This window comes from Pleurodeles waltl, chromosome 2_1 (assembly GCF_031143425.1).
Source record: "Pleurodeles waltl isolate 20211129_DDA chromosome 2_1, aPleWal1.hap1.20221129, whole genome shotgun sequence".
In the NCBI taxonomy this organism is placed as follows: Eukaryota; Metazoa; Chordata; class Amphibia; order Caudata; family Salamandridae; genus Pleurodeles; species Pleurodeles waltl.
In genome coordinates, this window is record NC_090438.1 from 37,624,817 (window position 1) to 37,643,012 (window position 18,196).

The 18,196-nt window shown below is 47.1% G+C and overlaps 1 protein-coding gene across 1 annotated transcript in view; it reads left to right on the forward strand.

Moving 5' to 3' along the window:
* Positions 1 to 18,196, forward strand: part of NLGN3 (neuroligin 3) — a 474,172-nt gene that overhangs the window by 443,337 nt on the left and 12,639 nt on the right. The gene's annotated exons all lie outside the window — the stretch shown is intronic.

The window sequence follows — 18,196 nt, forward strand, 5'->3', positions numbered from 1 at the left end:
ATATTTTTAAAGCAACAATTCTTTCAGTTGCACCATGCAAATTGTTATTATTAGTAGTAGTAGTATCAGTAGTAGTAGTATTAGTAGTAGTAGTAGTATTAGTATTAGTATTAGTATTAGTAGTATTAGTAGTAGTATTATAGTAGTAGTAGTAGTATTAGTAGTAGTAGTAGTAGTAGTAGTAGTAGTAGTATAATTACTTTAGAGAAGAATAAGACACTAATTATCCAAGCACTCAGAGTGCAGGCAGGTAATGTTACAATGTCACGTGAACACTTTATAATGTAAACTTTAAGAAGCAGTGTAGAGAAAATACATAGCGGTAGTTAAAATCCAAAATATGGTATTGCAAAAATAAATAAGATAAAAAGCAAACTTTGAGTCAGCTTTGCAGCTGCAGAGAGAGAAAGTATTCGGATCCTTGTGGACAATGTGCAAAGTCTTTGTGCTGTCACTCAAAGTGAAGGGAGCCAATGGGTAAAACTGGCCTGCCCCGCTGCCCTGCCGCCCCGCCGCCCCGCTGCCCCGCTGTTTGCTGTGGTAGGCGGAAGCAAACTGTGAATGACAGATTAACAGGCCAATTGGATGAAGCTGACTGCTCGAAAGCCCCTCTATGTATATATATTATGTATAATTGTTTTAAGAAAAACAATAGCATGGCAAGACAGCTAGAGCCGCCTCCGAGGTCCTACCCAAAAAAGGCTACAACTGAATGACGCGCGGACAGAGCGGGGGCCGGAGGGGTGAGACTGTGGGGCCTTTGTATATGGGGACGCCACGCGGAACGCAGGATGGTGCACCTGGCAGCTGCACAGAGTCCCTTGTTGCAGGCACCGGTTTCCTTGGCACAGAGACACTGCCTGCGTTGACGTGGCTTGGCGCGCTTCCTGTGCTGGCGTGCTGTTGTTGCGTTGCCTGCATTGCATGAGAGGTGTTTTTCTTGCATTATACGAGGTGTCTGCCCACTACTGTGTGAGAATTGTCAGCCCTTCTGTTTGTAGATGGTTGTCTCACTGCCATAACTGGTAAGTTACTCTCTCACTTCCTAGAGTTAGTAGGGTCTGTCGTGGGTGAGGGCGGGGTCAGTGCCCTGCAGTATGGGAAGGCTGGATCTCTGCCTTTAGTGAGTGTGGGTGCCTCACTGCCTGCGTCGAGCACGCCTTGTTTTACTCTCTGTGTTAACTGAGGTTTCTTTCACAACCTGTAAGGAATGATGGTTGTCTTACATCTTGGAGTGAGCGCTCTTTTGCTGCCTACATTAAGTGAGTGTTGATTGTTGCTTCTCTCCTCACGTGCTAGTTGGGAAAAGTTGGCCTCCACCTGGATGCAGTCAGTGTTGTCTAACTGGCTGTACTGAGTGAGTGTCGTCCCACCTTTTGTACTGTTTCCTTGTCTGAACTGACTGTTTCATCCACACCTGTACTGATGAAGGGTTATCACCTGGGTGGAATCAGTGTTGTCTAACTGGCTGTACTGAGTGAGTGTCACTCGACCTTCTGTGCTGTCTCTTTCCATGAACTTTAGTAAAACAAAAGGTTGATGGACGGAGTGCTGACAATGCAAACACTCACCCCCAGTCACAGACCTGGGTTTAATCCATCGCTCTTTTGCTCACCATGCCACCCCAGTTTGGACCCAGCCATATGCAAATCAGTCTTGACCCTGTTCCTCATGGGAACAGTCCAGCCCGAACTGCCAAGCCAGGTCCTCCCTGGACCGGAAACAAGCATCCTGGGGCCGGTTTCCATGAACTGACTGATTGTTTGTTTAATCTACACCTGTACGGATGAAGGGTTATCACCTGGGCGTAAAGAGTGCTGTCAGTCTGGCTGCACTGAGTGAGTGTCGCCCCACCATTTGTACCGTCTCCTTGTCTGAACTGATTGTTTTTTTTTATCCAGAACTGTATAGATTAAAGGTTATCTCAGCTTTTGCACCAAAAAAACCTTCCCTTGACTCTAAAGATCTGAACAGTTTTCGGCCAGTCTTTCTTTTTTCAGAAAAAACTTGGAAAAAACAGTTTTCATTTAAACAGCTCTAGCAAGTTATCGAACACAACAACCCCTTCAATTCCTCTCAAGCCGGATTCCGACCATCACTCAGCACAGAACTGAGGGCTGTTCCAGCGTCGGATGATCAGTGGTGCTTAATGGGAATAGATCAAGTCAGTTCAATCTGGCTGAGCAGAAGGCACTTCCACCACGTTTTCAATCCAAGTCCAAAAGCAGCGTCGGCTTTAGCGCAAGTGGCGCCCGGTGCAACAAGCTTTTTGGCGACCCCCTCCCCATGACCACCTCCTCGGATTCCCTCACTGCCACCTGGCTAAAATGCCCCTCACCTCTCCATCACTCCTCTCTCACATACATTCATTTGTTTTAAGGCGCTGGTAAAGGCTGGCTTTACTGATCTACTCACCTATCCATATAAAATACAGATCTGTTATTTGCAGCAGGCACATTAACCCTCTGCGCTACTTTATGGCATCATAATTGCCCCTGAACAAAACTCTGATCTCTCTCTAGCAGAAATGTTAAACTGTTATATTGACATTTTTACCGTTGCCTGAAAGCTGGACATACAAGGAACTCTGAAGCAGGTGTTTGTAAATGGAAAGTCATTGCTAAGCACAGTGCCACGTCTTCCCCCCCATATGATGCCAACGCTCCCTCAAGCTCCAGGTCAGCGCCTACCGCGGCTGCACCGGTCGCACCCTCCTAAAGCCGGCCCTGTCTGAAAGTCTCAGTTGTGGCGCCCCAAAGGGGTCAATCCTGTCACACTCCTTTTCAACTTATATATGAGACCCCTAGCGTCAGCTCTCTTAAATTTAGGGGCTCCCTTACATTAGTAGGTGGACAGGACCCAAGTCAGGTTTGGCTTGTGTCAACCTGGCAACAGCTGACCCTCGCGGCACGAAGCAGGGCCCCTGCCCAGCTGGGTCACCGGTGCTCGCTGGTGCATGAAGGCAACTCTGCTCAAATGAAACCTGGGTACGGCTGGGGTTCTGCTTCCGGCCAAGGCCCCTCCCCAGAAATGCTTGTCTGAATCTATGCATCCTGTGGCCTCCCCGGCAATGGTGTCACGCAGACGCGCAGCACACACTAATGTCCCTCGTGCACCACACGTGACTAAGGGCCTCATGTACGAAGCATTTTACACGCCGCAAATGGTGAATAGGGCTGTTTGCGACATGCAAAATGCAATTTGGGATGTACACATCCATTTTTGCGATTCGGAAAACTATTTACCGAATCGCAAAAAAGGTTTGCGAGTTGCAATTAGGAAGGGGTGTTCCCTTCCTAATTGCGAGTCGCAGTCCCATGTATGATTGTTTTGTGACTGCGAATGTTTCAAACTGGTGCTAACCCATTCGCTAACGGGAAGGGGTCCTCATGGGGCCCCTCCCCTTTGTGAATGGCAGCGAAAACATTTTTTCAGAGCAGGCAGTGGTCCCACGGACCACTGCTTGCTCTGAAAAAATGAAAAGAAAACTTTTCATTTTTTGTTTTTGAAATGCATCTCGTTTTCCTTTAAGGAAAACGGGCTGCATTTTAAAAAAAAAAACTGCTTTATTTAAAAGCAGTCAGAGACATGGTGGTCTGCTGTCTCCAGCGGGCCACCATCCCTGTGAGGGCGGCCATTCCCAAGGGGGTCACAAATTGCGACCTACCTCATGAATATTCATGAGGTAGGTCATTTGCGACCCCCTTGCGAATCGCAAACATTGTCATTGACACTGTTGAACATAAGATTTTGCGACTCGGAAATTGCGAGTCGCAAAACCTATAGTTCGTACATGTGGCCCTTAATCACAGACTGGCCCCTTCCAGTAGAAAACGCCTTTATCCAGTTCAACTTTTCAGGGGCGTAGCTTAGTCAATAAGAATAGGGGTGAGATTCCGACAATCAGGCTGGCATATAGAGTTTAAATCCATTCTAGGAGAAGCAGGGTGCATGAGAAGGGCCTAAAGCTCACTGGGAAGATGAGAAGAGAGAGGAATGCGGATTGGTAGGGGCACTGAAAGATAAAACACAATATTTTAAAGAACAACCAATATTTTAGAGGACTTTCAAAATAGACAGGCAGAGAGTGTGTACGTTTTTGTCTGTGTGTGTGCAAAAGTTCCTGGTGAAATCCCACTGACGTCTCACCATACCTGACTGAAAGCATTTGTACCCAACTATTTATCAGAAATAACATACGGGGTGTAACACCCCAAACACCCGCCTGAAGCTACGCCCCTGCTTATTTGATGCCTGAATTCCTACTTTTCCACCTTAAAAGGCACCTGCAGTCAGTCAGCCAGTTCTGCTGACTGCACCCAGAGGAGAACGGTTGCCTAGGAGACGGGTCCTTTTCCATAGCAACAGCAAAAGGATGGTATTCCCTTCAAGCCGGGGACTGCCCCCAGCCACGTTTATGAAAACTTCCAAAACCTTTCTTTTTACTCAGTAATGTCAATCTCTCCTTTTGTGGCTAGAGCCTTGTTACGGTACCTTCTTAGCGCCAAGAAGTACACCATTATTGTGCTTTATAAATAAATAGACTTTGATCACGTCACCGGTGCACCTGTCCTAATCTAGCGTCTTCGCACATCCATTATCGAGAGGGGTTATTCTCACCGAAGTCATATTTCTCAGCCAGTGTTGAGTCATCTCTCTGCTTGTATTGTGTGTATGCATGTTTCAATGTATGTATATATGTATGTACGTATGCATGTACCTATGTATGTATGTACCTATGCATGTGTCATTGTATGGATATATGTATGCATGTATGCATGTACCTATGTATGTATGTATGTACCTATGCATGTACCTATGTATTTATGTACATATGCATGTATCAATGTATGTATAGACGTATGTACGTAAGTCTGTACCTATGTATGTATATATGTATGTATGTATCCATGTATCTATGTATGTATGTATGCATGCATGTGGCATTCGTATACCGAGAACCTAGCCAGAAAGGAAGAGAAACACTTTTCAAGATCAAAGACAAACATATTGGGCCCAATTCACAAAGGTAAAGTTAGGCCCAAACTTGAGACTAAAAGTCTAGCTTTCGAACAAAAGTCTAACTTTAGACCAAAAGTCTAATTTGAGACCAAAAGTCTAGCTTTAGACCAAAAGTCTAACTTGACTTCTTTTCGGTATTCACAAAGCCAAGTTACTAGCAGTAAAGTTAGACTTTTGAATCGGCACCCTACTATCTAGCTTTTTGTTTTTTATACTTCTGACTCTGCAGTCTGATGGTGTCCTGGCTGCAGGTCGGCCGAAAGTCACTAGAGATGGTGAGTTTACCTGGAGGATGAGCAGGGGCGCAGGTCCTCATGACTTTACGACTGATACGGCTGGTTCTGAAGATGGTGTGGGCAGGCAAGGGGAGCCCATGAGTTCCTTCAGGATGGGGGTGATGTGTGTCTCCCGCTCCCGGATGAGATGCACTGCGGGTGTCTGAAGCCCCTACGGGGTGAAGTCCGGAAGCCCATGGACCGTGCAGTTACCACCAGCCAGATGCAAGAGTATCAAGAGCATCTTGAGCAGCAGGTCTGAAGATGCTTTCTGGTAAAAACAGTTTTAATTTCTTTAGACGAGAGGGCTGAAACTCTTTGTTTGTTTTTGGAGTGTGCTTTCTGAGGGTGAGGATGGTGTTTCATCTCCACCTACTCTGGTTGTCTCTTTCCCGAGAAGAGCGTTTCCTCCGCTAGTACTAAAGATGTTCCTTGCTGGCCCTTTCAGCAGTGCTTTCTGTGTCTCACTACCTACTGACTTAGGATTGATGCCACACCAGCATGGGGCACTGGTTTTCTCACTGCCAATATGCCACCTGTGTTGATTGTGAGATATCTTGGCATTTTCATGCAGGCTTGTGTGACTTGAGAGAGGTTTGTCTCACTCACTCATTTTCCTGTTTGTTGTGCCACTCTCTATTTTGATAGTTGGCATTGTGTGAACATTGTTTCTCCTGTTTGTTATAAATATGTTTTTTCCATGAATTGTGAAGTTCTGTGAGTGTTGCATTAACTCGCACACCATAGAAGATGCTTAGTTGGCAGAGTGTTGTTTTTGTTGTGATAGTGTGTGGGAAGTACTTTGGGATGGTGCACATAGCAGAGTCGTAAGGGATGGCCCTGGGAGGGATAGACGCACCATTTGTCGCAAATCTATTGTTGATGCCAGAAGGGAATCTGGTATTTTTGTGACTGGGCCCAGAAAAGAAAAAGGAGTGTAAATATTTACTATTAGAAAGGGCTTTGCTCATGTCCACCGTCGCCTGCGCTTGCATGCGCATGAAGGAGTCAGTGCTCATGCAGTATGCACTGAAAAAGAGGGACATATGCTTTCCTTCTCCCAAGGTCTGTTGACTGTCAACAAAGTTTTTTTCCACTTTCATTATCTAGCTGTCATCACATTAAAAATATTGCAGTATGTTTTGTTTTCACTTCTGTTGGTTCTCAAAGAATCAACATTAGAACAATCACACCTTTGTGCGTAGTCTACAGAACAGCTTACCTGAACTTTTTAGCTTCTGTTACAGCACACACTGTACTAAAATGTCCCTATACAACACACCTTAAATCTCTTGAAAGCAGAAAAGAAATAAGTACACTAGGAAATATCATAAACACCAAGTATGTGTTTTTCATTTTTCCTTTGTCATTCCACCCACCCAGACACCCATGCATCTCTTAATCTAGCCACCCATGCATACTTGCCTCTAATCTAGCCCCATGCATGCTTGCCTCTAATCTAGCTACTCATGCGTGCTTGCCTCTAACCTAGCTCCCCATGCATGCTTGCCTCTAATCTAGCCACCCATGCATGTTTGCTTCTAATCTAGTCACCCATGCATGCTTGCCTCTAATCTAGCCACCCATGCATGTTTGCTTCTAATCTAGTCACCCATGCATGCTTGCCTCTAATCTAGCCACCCATGCATGTTTGCTTCTAATCTAGTCACCCATGCATGCTTGCCTCTAATCTAGCCACCCATGCATGTTTGCTTCTAATCTAGTCACCCATGCATGCTTGCCTCTAATCTAGCCACCCATGCATGTTTGCCTCTAATCTAGTCACCCATGCATGTTTGCTTCTAATCTAGGTACTCCTGCATGTTTGCCTCTAATCTAGTCACCCATGCATGTTTGCTTCTAATCTAGCTACCCATGCATGCTTGCCTTTAATCTAGCTACTCATGCGTGCTTGCCTCTAATCTAGCCACCCATGCATGTTTGCCTCTAATCTAGTCACCCATGCATGCTTGCCTCTAATCTAGCCACCCATGCATGTTTGCCTCTAATCTAGTCACCCATGCATGCTTGCCTCTAATCTAGCCACCCATGCATGCTTCATATGGAAGATTTGATGAGATAGAAGGTGAACCTTTGCTGGCCGTGTCGGAGATGCCCATGCATGCTGCCAGTGGTGGGTTAGTGCTTGCCGGTCAAATGCATCGAAGGCTGTGGATATCTGAGAAGGAGTCACAGTAGGCCTGGGCAGAACTCGATCATGGCGGAGTAATCTGAGTAATGTTTGTGATTCTGCGTTACTTTTTGACGCAGAATCATCGATAATTACACAAATACTCTTGCTCGTGTGATTAAGAGTAATTTGTGGAAAAAACCTACCTTAAAAGCACATTTAGCTCATGAGGGGCCGCTAGCACTCGCTGTTTGTGTTCTGCTGCATTTAGCACTGTTTCATTGCGCAAAATGCATGCACCCTTGCGTCCGTTTTGGACACAAGGGTGCAATTTGCACTAAGAAATAGTTCTAAATGCCGGTAGTAAGTTGAGGGAAAATCCTACCCCACACACACATTTAGATCTAGATTCACTAAGGGCGTGCGTTGTGCTTGTGTCACAATATGTGACGTAAGAGCAATGCCAGCCCTTAAGTGAGATTTACTATGCCACGCAGAGCTGCTTTGCATGCCTCTGCGTGGTATAGTAAATACGGAGTAGTGAAGGGACGGCCTCCTCTGCTCCGCTGTGGAGCATTGACAGACCTCCTACCCCATGCAGCGGGAGAACATGGATTTATGAACAAGGTGATATTCAAAACTGACAGTGGTAGACACGAGATCCGAGGCTGAGCCCCGTCCGGCTGGGCCGCACAACATGTTCGGACGCCCTCCTCTCCCACCTACAAACCAGATGGGATGACAGCAAACTGGGGCCTTCTCCCCAAATAAAAGATAAGCGCCGCTATTTCATCTACTACGAAGAGGTGCACAATGCAGGACCATAAGAGACCTCTGAGGGAGGCATGTAAGAGGCATATATGTCGATTGCTAACACTGGTACCCCTCACAGGAGAGGACTGAATTACCTGATTCCACCTCCAAAGATTGTCACCCTGTTAACGTAACTACCACAATACAGATGTGGCACGAGGCGAATAGCACAGCCTTTTGAGCATCTTGTCCTGAAATTGATCCGGGCACTCTTCGTCTCCTGCTCCTATACCGTGTTCTGTTAACTTAATTTTCCTGCAGCCTCCTTCTACTGCCCGGTAGCTGCCAAGCATGATGGGAAAGACCAGGTCCCTTAAGTCGCTGACGGCTAGGGTGAGTGAGGTGCAAGCACCCTCCAACCCCCCCCAGACAGAACCCTGAACAGCCTACATCATCTTGAAGCCACACTGCAAGCACATTCATTGCAATTTGATAAATTCCTACAGGCTATCTTGGACACAAAATCCTCCCGTGAGACTCTGATTGAGACTATCTCACTGGAAGTCAATTTATTGTGAATGGACCATCGCAAATTAGTTGACGGTGTTGGCGACACAGAATCTACCCTCGTCACGGTGCACCAATTGCCGCAAGATCATCTGAAGCAGGTTGAGACTGAGGTTGGCACGCTTCACTGCAGAGCAGAGGACGTGGAGGGACGCTCTTGCAGAAACAATGTTGACTTCCTTTGCTTCCCAGAGCGCGCAGAGGGCCCTAGCACAGAATTATTTCTTGAAGATTGGCTTGCTAACAAAGCACAGAAGGGCAAGATACCAAAGTTCTTTTCGATTGAACGGGCGCACCGCATCCCTGGTCGGCCCCAGCCGCCCGCCGCTCGCCGCTCGCCGCTCCTCTGTGACCAATAATAGCCCGGCTGCTCAATTACTGGGACCGGGACATGCTCTTGCAGAGATTCCGGACTAAAGGACCCTGGAAGTGCGAGGACAGCACGATCACAGCCTATCCCAACTTCACTATGGCAGTACAGCACCAACAGAACTCCTACACCAAAGTTAAATTGTGTCTCTGCGAAGTGAACTTAAAATATGCCCTGCTGTTTCCAGCAAAGCTCCATGTGATTGATGACAACAAGAGCCACATCTTCCACTCCCCAGAGGATGTTTGGACGTGGCTACATGCTAAGAACTTGGCAGGAGAATAGAAGGAGAATGCAGAGAACACGCTTTGGCTCACACCTAAGCCTCGGACTCGCAAAAGGAAGTCACTTAAGTCAAAACCAACTGAGGGCCAAGAGGAGGCAGCACAGGCTTGAGCAGTCATGGGGCCTCTCTCTGCAGCGCAAACCCCTACTCACTGCTGCGCTTTGAACAGTCATTGGACTCCGGCTCAGACGCTGGGGGCTCACTTTCCTCCACTGCCCCATCCCATCCGACCCGCAGGTCGCACCACGCTCCGCCGATGACTTATGATGATGTCATCCTCTTCGGCGGTAGCCGAGTAAGCAGCAGGGGGAGTGCCCTTTCAAGGGACTGTACGCCGATCTGGAGGTAAGACATTGGGGGCTGAGGGCTCGGATGTTCGTTCCAGCCAACTGCGGGGGGCTTACACCAGGCCCACAAACACTCATTAGTGGGCACATACCCTCCCATTGGACTTTCCATAAGGACATAGCCGTAACACAGACACTTGTTTTATACCTGTTACTTCGTTTCATCGAGGGTGTCATGAGGCCGTTTCGTACTGAGGACTGGAGAATGGAGGTTGTTCATTTTCTTGGTTTGTTGGTTTATACTGCACTGTTTAGATGCTTTATTGTCTGAGTCGAGATCTGGGAGCGAGTTATCATGAATGGGTGATTACGGAACACACTCATTTGAGTGACGTTACCTGATACTCATGCCTACTACTTATAGCGCACTCACATGGAATATTAGGGGCATAGCTATGCTGGCCTGAAGGCATAAGATCTATGCATACCTCAGGCGGCAACAAATACACTCCGCATGTTTACAGGGCACTCACCTCACCAAGAGCAAACTGGATAAAGTGAGCAGAAGATGGGGTGAACAGGTGTATGACACTGGCTATTCTGCTCATGTCCAAGTGGTCCTTATCTGGGTTGCCCGTGAGGTCCCGTTTGTGAAATGTAGGGTCATGGTTGATGCAGAGGGCTGCTATGAAGTAGTGGAGGGCACCCTGGATGGGCACCCTTTTTTTATTTAATATCCGTCTATACTCCCCCTGACACTGCTCATGCTGTCTTCCTACACTCTCTGTCACCTACCATACTCTTAACACCACAAGCTCTGGAGATCTGGGGGGGGGGTGATATTAACTGTATACAAGACACAGACTGGGACTGGTCACAACCTCCCCCCTACCGGGTACAGCAGGTATACACGCCACAAAACACTTTCGACATTGGTCCAAGACATTAAACCTCCACGACATTTGGCGGTTGGGTCATCCCAGAGAACACGAGTATTCCTATTATGAGTGCTGACCATTGATATGTACCTCTGAATATCTGAGCAGAAACCTGCTTCAGTCACCTTTCAATGGGAGAGGCCACGGCCAGTTGTCCCTTCTGGGGGCCTGCGCACTGACGCCTTGCATGATACAGTTTACCTTGCTAAGTTAGCCACCCAGATATCCCGTTATTTTACTGAGAATATGGGTACTGGGACCACTAGAGTGGTCGAATGGGAAGCTATGAAAGTTGTCATGTGAGGAGTCTGTATCTCCACAACATGGGGCGTCGGCACCACCCTAACCCAAAGTGTGCCGGAGTTGGAGGTGCTTCTTTGTTCTACAGAGTTGGAGGAGATCACGCCTCCATTGGCTTGTCCGAGATTGGCGGATCTGCATCGCAAATACTGGTACGAACTTCAACGGTTGAAGATATAGACTACAAAGCCTTGGTGGCCTGCCAAGATGCTGATGGGGACAAACCTGGCAGGATATTGGCATGATTACTATGGGCAGAGGTTCCCGAAACCTTGATAGGGACCGTCCGGGATCATACCAGAGGTGTCAAAAACACTCAGACAGATATTAATGGGGTGTTTACCAGATACTATGAACATCTATACTCCTCTCCTGGTTACCCAAGGGGGTAATTGATTCCCACTTTGACCCCGCTACAGCAACGGGAACTAGAGCAGCCCCTCCAGTTGAAAGAAGTTACATTAGCTATCCAACAATTGGCTCTGGGTAAAACACTGGGTACCGATGGGTTCCGTGTCGAGTATTATGCGGCTTTCGGAGACACCCTTACTCCTCGCCTTCTTGAAGTTTATAGTGAGGCACACAGGCGTGACATCCTTCCGGATTCACTTTGGGAAGCCCTAATTATTGTGTTACCAAAGCCAGGCAGGGATCCCATGGCGGTAGGCTCATACAGGCCACTCTCAATGCTCAACATTAAGATATGAGATCATCATTAAGATATAAGATCTTAAGCAAAGTCCTCACTAATAGACTACTCCCGCTATTGGGGGCCCTTATTCACTCGGATCAAAACAGCTTTGTGCATGCTGAGCTATGCATTTAAATATTAGGTGCCTGTGTCATATCGTTGATGCATCAGTAGTGGGACCAAGCCTTCCAGTGGCGGTCTCCTTAGATTTTAAGAAGGTGTTTGACGCGCTTAGCTGGAATGCTTGCTTCGAGTCCTACACGTTTTTGGTTTGGGCCCTGGCTTCCTGAAATGAATTAAGATACTGTATACTGCCCCGAAGGCCCGGGTCCGCACAGACCAATGTATCTCACGCTCCTTTACCATAAAACAAGGCATTCACCAGGGTTGTTCTTTATCACCGGTGTTGTTTGTATTGGCCGTGGAGCCTCTGGATGCTGTATTACGTGTGCAAGGAACAGACAGGGGCGTTCAGGTAGGGACCGCTTGGCATATCGTCTCCTTGTAGGCAGACAGTGTCCTTATCTGCATGCGAGATAATGCTTCTACTCTACCATCCTATACGATCTCCTTGCACAGTTTGGATATTTAACGGGTCTTAGGATACGTTGGGGTAAATTCCGCATTTTCCCATTGCGGAGAGTTGAGCAAGCTCAACGCCACTTGTTGGAAGATGGCCGTCTTCCCTGGGCCTTCGATACCTTCCGATATCTTGGGGTGAATGTTTATCACACGCCTAGGGATCTAATCATGGGAGGGCATTGACTTCCATACGCTAATCCTTACAGTTCTGGATGCGTCTGCCCCTGCTCCTGCTCTGAGAGCATTAATTACTAAAATGTTGCTCCTCCAGCATTTATTGTATTTTTCACAGCCTTGCCAGTGCTTCCGCCCACGTCCTTCTTCGCCATCCTACGTGGTTTAGTATCAACACTGATATGGGGTCGGCCAAGAAAAAGAGCGTCCTTATTGACCCTCCAACGTCCTGGCTTGAAGGGGGGCCTGGGGATTCCTGATCTGGAACTGTAAGTTGCGGTGCCACAGCTCCAGTGGCCCATGAGGTGGTTAACAGGTGGGGGGTCAGAGGAGGGTGATTTGATACGGGCACACCTGGGCAACGTAGGTCTTTTAGAGTGGCTTTTCTCCCCAGACACACTGGGCCGCACCTCGGGTATGCTCCTGTGCGAGACTAAACATACATGGAATAGATACATACACGTTAGATGTGCACTGCGTCCTTACACACCTCAGATATCCCTTTGGAGCCTACCAGTCTTAAATAAGCTCCTGGATATACATGACCCGACCCAATGATGGGACGCAGAACTGTCCCAATTAGGCGCACTGTATCTGTAGGGCGACCTGCTCTCCTTCAACGACATACAGGATCAATATGGCATAGGAGCTGGCCTCTTTCTCTCCTTTTCGGCCTTCAGGGGGAATTACAAGTATCTGGCCCCAAGGAATGTCCGAACCCCTGAAACACCTAAGACTTCAATATATAGTGACACATGGTATTGCAGCAAGGCGATTTCAACCCTATATACAGCACTACACCTCAGAGTATGACACACAGGGAGGACTCCCTGTCCATACTACTCACTCCACAACAATGGACTATGGCCCTTGAGTAAGTCCAGTGAGTCTCCCGAAATGCACGTCTGAACACAATATAATTATGTGCACCAGAATTATCTTAGACACCGTATTGCCTCAGCAAAATGTTTCCTGAGACCAGCCTAGATGCCCTTGATACAATCTGGACTGCTAACCTTTTATTCACATGGTATGGGACTGCCCCCCACTCATACATGCCTGGGCTCAGGTAATGGAATTGATCTCCGCCATTACAGAAGTGCAGATTTCTATGGATCCGCTGATTTGCTTACTGGGTATCATGCCGCACACAAAACAGTATAAATATGATCTGAAGTTTGTCGATTTGGTGACTGTTCTGTACAGACACTTAGGGGGTTATTATGATCCCCGGCGGTTCAGACCGCCATGCCGGCGGCAGGTGAAAAGACCGCCACTGGCATGAGGGTCTGAACCGGCATATAAACAACACAGGGAGGGCGGCCAAAGGCGGCCCTCCTCCACTGCCAGGCTGCCGCCGACAGACAGCCTGACGGTGGAGGGAATCATTGTCTGACAGGGCAGCGCTGCCCCTCAGGTAATGATCCCTTCTGGCACCAGCCTTTCCCTGGCGGGTTCCCCCGCCAGGAAAAGGCTGACGGAAGGGGTGCTCTGGGGCCCCCCTGGGGGCCCCTGCACTGCCCATGAACTTGGCCTGGGCAGTGAAGGGGCCCCTGTGCAGTGCCCCATCGCGTAGGTCACTGCCCGATTTACGGGCAGTAATCTGCACGACGGGTGCAGCTGCACCCGCCAAACAGAGGCATTGACGGTGGCTCCATGTGGAGCCGCCGGCAAAATCCTGGCCATGCATTCTGCAATGCAACTATGTTTCCGCCCGCCTGCCCAGCAGAATGTTCTTTGTGCGGCCGGCGGGGTCCCAGGTGGCTGGCGGTCAGTGGAATGACCCACAGCACGAACACGGCGATAAACACCGCCTTGTTGATAATGAGGGCCTTAATTTCTATGCAGTGGAAGACTCCACACCACCCTTCGATAGTCTGTTGGCTCTGGGTGACCCACAAATGGGCATTAGCTCAGGACTTGATTTGAAATCGTAGATCTCAGGGTGACACTACCCCTGCCACGACCTGGGACAGGTACATCCTACAATTGTTTGATACACTCCATTCTTCTGCGGATGATTGATATTACCTGAAGCTAGTACTATATGTGTCCAGTTCGCTTTAGACATATGCCTTGGCTACCACTTCGCATCCCGACTGGCCGCGTGCTTTCTCGCCCCTGACATACATGGCTGCATGCCTCATAGGCACTATTCCATACTAGGAGCTGGTGCTTTGTAATTATACATAGACTCATCCTCCCCCCTTTTTCTCTCCAGACTTCTGCAAGGATGTGACATCATTCTTTTACTGATTTCACCAGACAGCTGTTTGTTACAAGATTGTTATATTGTTGTTAGGTAGTGCTATTTCTGTAACGGCTTTCTTTTATTGGCTTATCCTGTGTTTATTTCGAGTCCCCAAGACCCTACTTTCCTCAGGTATAATTATCTCTATCAATCCAAATTGACTCTGGACTCCTGCCCAGCAGTTGCTGCGACCTCAGCTGCAGTCATTGTTATTTCATTTATTATGCCGCCTATGTATCACGGCCTTTGCATTGCTCCGTTGTGCATGTTTATAGACTGAAATGCCAATAAAGAAATTTATTTTGAAAAAATATGGAGTAATTAATGACAACACAAGTTGCTGCTTTGTGTTACTTTGTCCTGAGAAGGCGTGTTTTGGGGCATTCCCAGATTTATATGTAGAAATTGGAAAAAACCTCAGAGGATTTTTTTCTGCAGGAAGGTGTCCCTCCACAGCCACTAGTGCTCCAGCACAGATTGAGAGCAGGAATGCATCATATCTTAGTTCATCTGGCATATTCCTGCCCTGTCCATTTGACACAGCGCATTGTCTTGCTGCGCTGAGTTGGATTGTGCCAAATACTAGTAAAGCTGCCCCTCGGCAAGTGCTTGCACTGCTTACGCTCACCAGTCATGTTCTGTTGCATTTAGCATTATTTCTTAGCGTAAAATCACTTTGGATGCAAGGGGTCATTTTTGTGCTAAACCCAGAATTACTCTTCTCGTGTAATTCAAGCACAATCTTGCTGAATTCTTAGGTAATTCTGTGTGATTGCCCTGCACAGAATTACATCCCACCCTTAGTTCACAGGCAGGATTTGGTCTTGTCAGGAATTAGGGGCATCATTAGGTACTGAGTGACGGCAGTCCAAGTGCCCCAGCATGATCTAACTCAGTCCTGGAAAAGGTTTATTGTGTTGATCTGATGATTTTCTGGTGAAAGACAGGTGAGCAATGGGACAATAGTCGGTGGGATCATATTGGCCCCAGGTAGAATTTTCATGAGAAGATCTGTCCTGTTCTGCAAAGGTCTGAGGAGGTCTCCTGCCTGAGGGAAAAGTTGATGATCTTGAAGAAGAAAAGTATGGAGTCTTCGGTGTGATTTCATGGTAGACAATGGAAGAATACCATCTTTGTAGGGCTTGGCCTTAAGAGGGTTAACAATATCAGTTATCTCATTGTATGAGATGGGATTTAACTCCACTCATTTGAAAGGTGCAACATTGAGCCATTGGAAGGAGTATGGTTGTTTGTGTAGTATGTTGAGTCTGTCTATCTTCCCTGTGAAGAAATAATTTGATAGTGCTGCATTTGTCAACTGGCTATGGAACTTGTGATTCTGAGAGATTATTGATGCCATGGTTAACTGCACACTGAACACTTTTCAAGAACACTTTTCCTCCATGGCTAGCCATGTTTATGGTTGTTTCCTAGAAGGTGCGTTTTGCTTTGTTGGTGGTGAAGGGTTTAAGTGCAGAGCAATATCTTCTTCAATTAAGTCCTTGTTTTACTCCAGAGTGGTCAAGTTGACAGTAGCTCTAAGTGATGCTGAAAAAGTCAGGAGCTCTGAATTACTTGAGTGCACCTGGTTCGAAGATCATGCAAGGCGAGGTGTGATTGTTGATGACTGTGGATGCTTCTCCTCTGTTGTGATTGTTGTGACCAAACTACTCAGTATCATCTGCTCATCTTTGGAGTGCATAGTTGCCTGCTGCATAGTAAATACAGTAGCTCATGCATTGCAGCAGTGCCCTTGGGATAACCCTGCCTTCCACGACCATTGTATTCTCTTTCTACAAAACCCAGCCAAAAATGTATGTAATGTACTTACTTCATCCTGTGGGTAGACAAAACTAGGAAACAACTTCCCAGAAAAGTAGCAGATTGGGCCAGCTTAGAGTCAGCCACTACAAAAATATAACTGTTGAATTGTAAGGAGTTTAAAGTAAACCGCGCAGTAGTCAAAATAAATCTTCTTATTTCTAAAGATCCTGAAGTCTTACTGCGAAACTTCTACTGCAGAGTATAAAATGTTCTAGACAATCTGATGGCACCGAGATCTAGAAAACCACATTCAGACCTCCTATTCATAAACACAGGATGCAATGAGCTGCATGCACAGTAAGCACTCAGCCCAAAGTCCACTGCAACACAGACTCTACCAAATCCTTTTCACTGTCAGGCATCACAAGCGTGTCAGATGCCAAAGACTGACTACTGTTAATGGGAAGAACTGGCCAGGTACACAGTCGTCGACAACTCTCATCTCACTAAAGCTCTTTTCCTGCACCCTCCATCCCTAGCTCTCCATTGGCTGATGTGAGGCTGGCCGTTCATTGGTAGATCTAACCCAGGCTAACCATTGGTAGATTTAATGCAGCTGTTCATTGGTAAATCTAACCTAGGCTGACCACTGGTAGAGCTAACCCCGGCTGACCACTGGTAGATTGAACCCAGGCTGAACATTGGTAAATCTGACCCGGCTGACCATTGGTAAGTCCATCCCAGGCTGCTCATTGGTAGATCTAACCTAGACTGCCCATTAAAAGATCTAACACAGGTTGTTCATTGGTAGATCTAACACAGGCTGTTCATTGGTAAATCTAATGCAGGGCGTACATTGGTAGATCTAACACTGGCTCTCCATTGCTAGATCTGGCTAGCGACACAACCTTTTACAACTCTCATCTCACTAAAGCTCTTTAACTCGACCATTTAGCCCAAGCTCATCAGTGGTAGATGTAAGGCAGGCTGTTCATTGGTAGAGCTAACCCAAGCTGTCCATTGGTAGAACTAACCCAAGCTGTCTATTGGTAGATCGACCCCAAGCTGTTCATTGGTGGCTCCAACCCAGGCTACCCATTGATGGATCTAACATATGCTGTCCATTGGTAGAGCTAGCCCAGGGTGACCATTGATACATTTAACAAAGGGTTGTCTATTGGTAAATCTAACCAGTCTGTTCATTGGTAGATATATACCCATACTGCCTACTGGCAGATTTAACAAAAGCTGACCATTTGTAAATCCAACCCAGGCTGTCCATTGATTGACCTACAGCTAGCTGTCCATGGCTTGTTCAGGCAAGGGCATCACCTGATTATCAAACCTGGACAGGCCTGGACAGTCCACAAGAATTGTCACTACTTTGCTCCTCTGCTCCTGGCACCCCTGCTTTTGATCTGGCATTACCAAAACCAACACCAACATAAGAACTGGTGTGGGCAGTCCCACAAGACCTGCTGAATTGAACCTGCATGTCCCTTCCCCATATAAAGTGCTCTCGGTAACCACCAGCAGAATGACACACTTATAAAATGAATATATAAATAGATGTATGTATGATGCTCAATTACAATCCCTTGCTGCCCCTTCATTGTTAAATTTTTTACAAAATATATATTTGTTATATATTTTATTTTGCCCCATACCCTGATTTCATCTTGACTCTGGCTTTGTTTCCACACACTTTGAGTTGAGCTACAACAATGATGACCTTCAAGAGATCTCCAACGCTGGTGCAGAAAGGCCAGGTCCAGGATAAATATTCAGGAAACCTACTGACAATG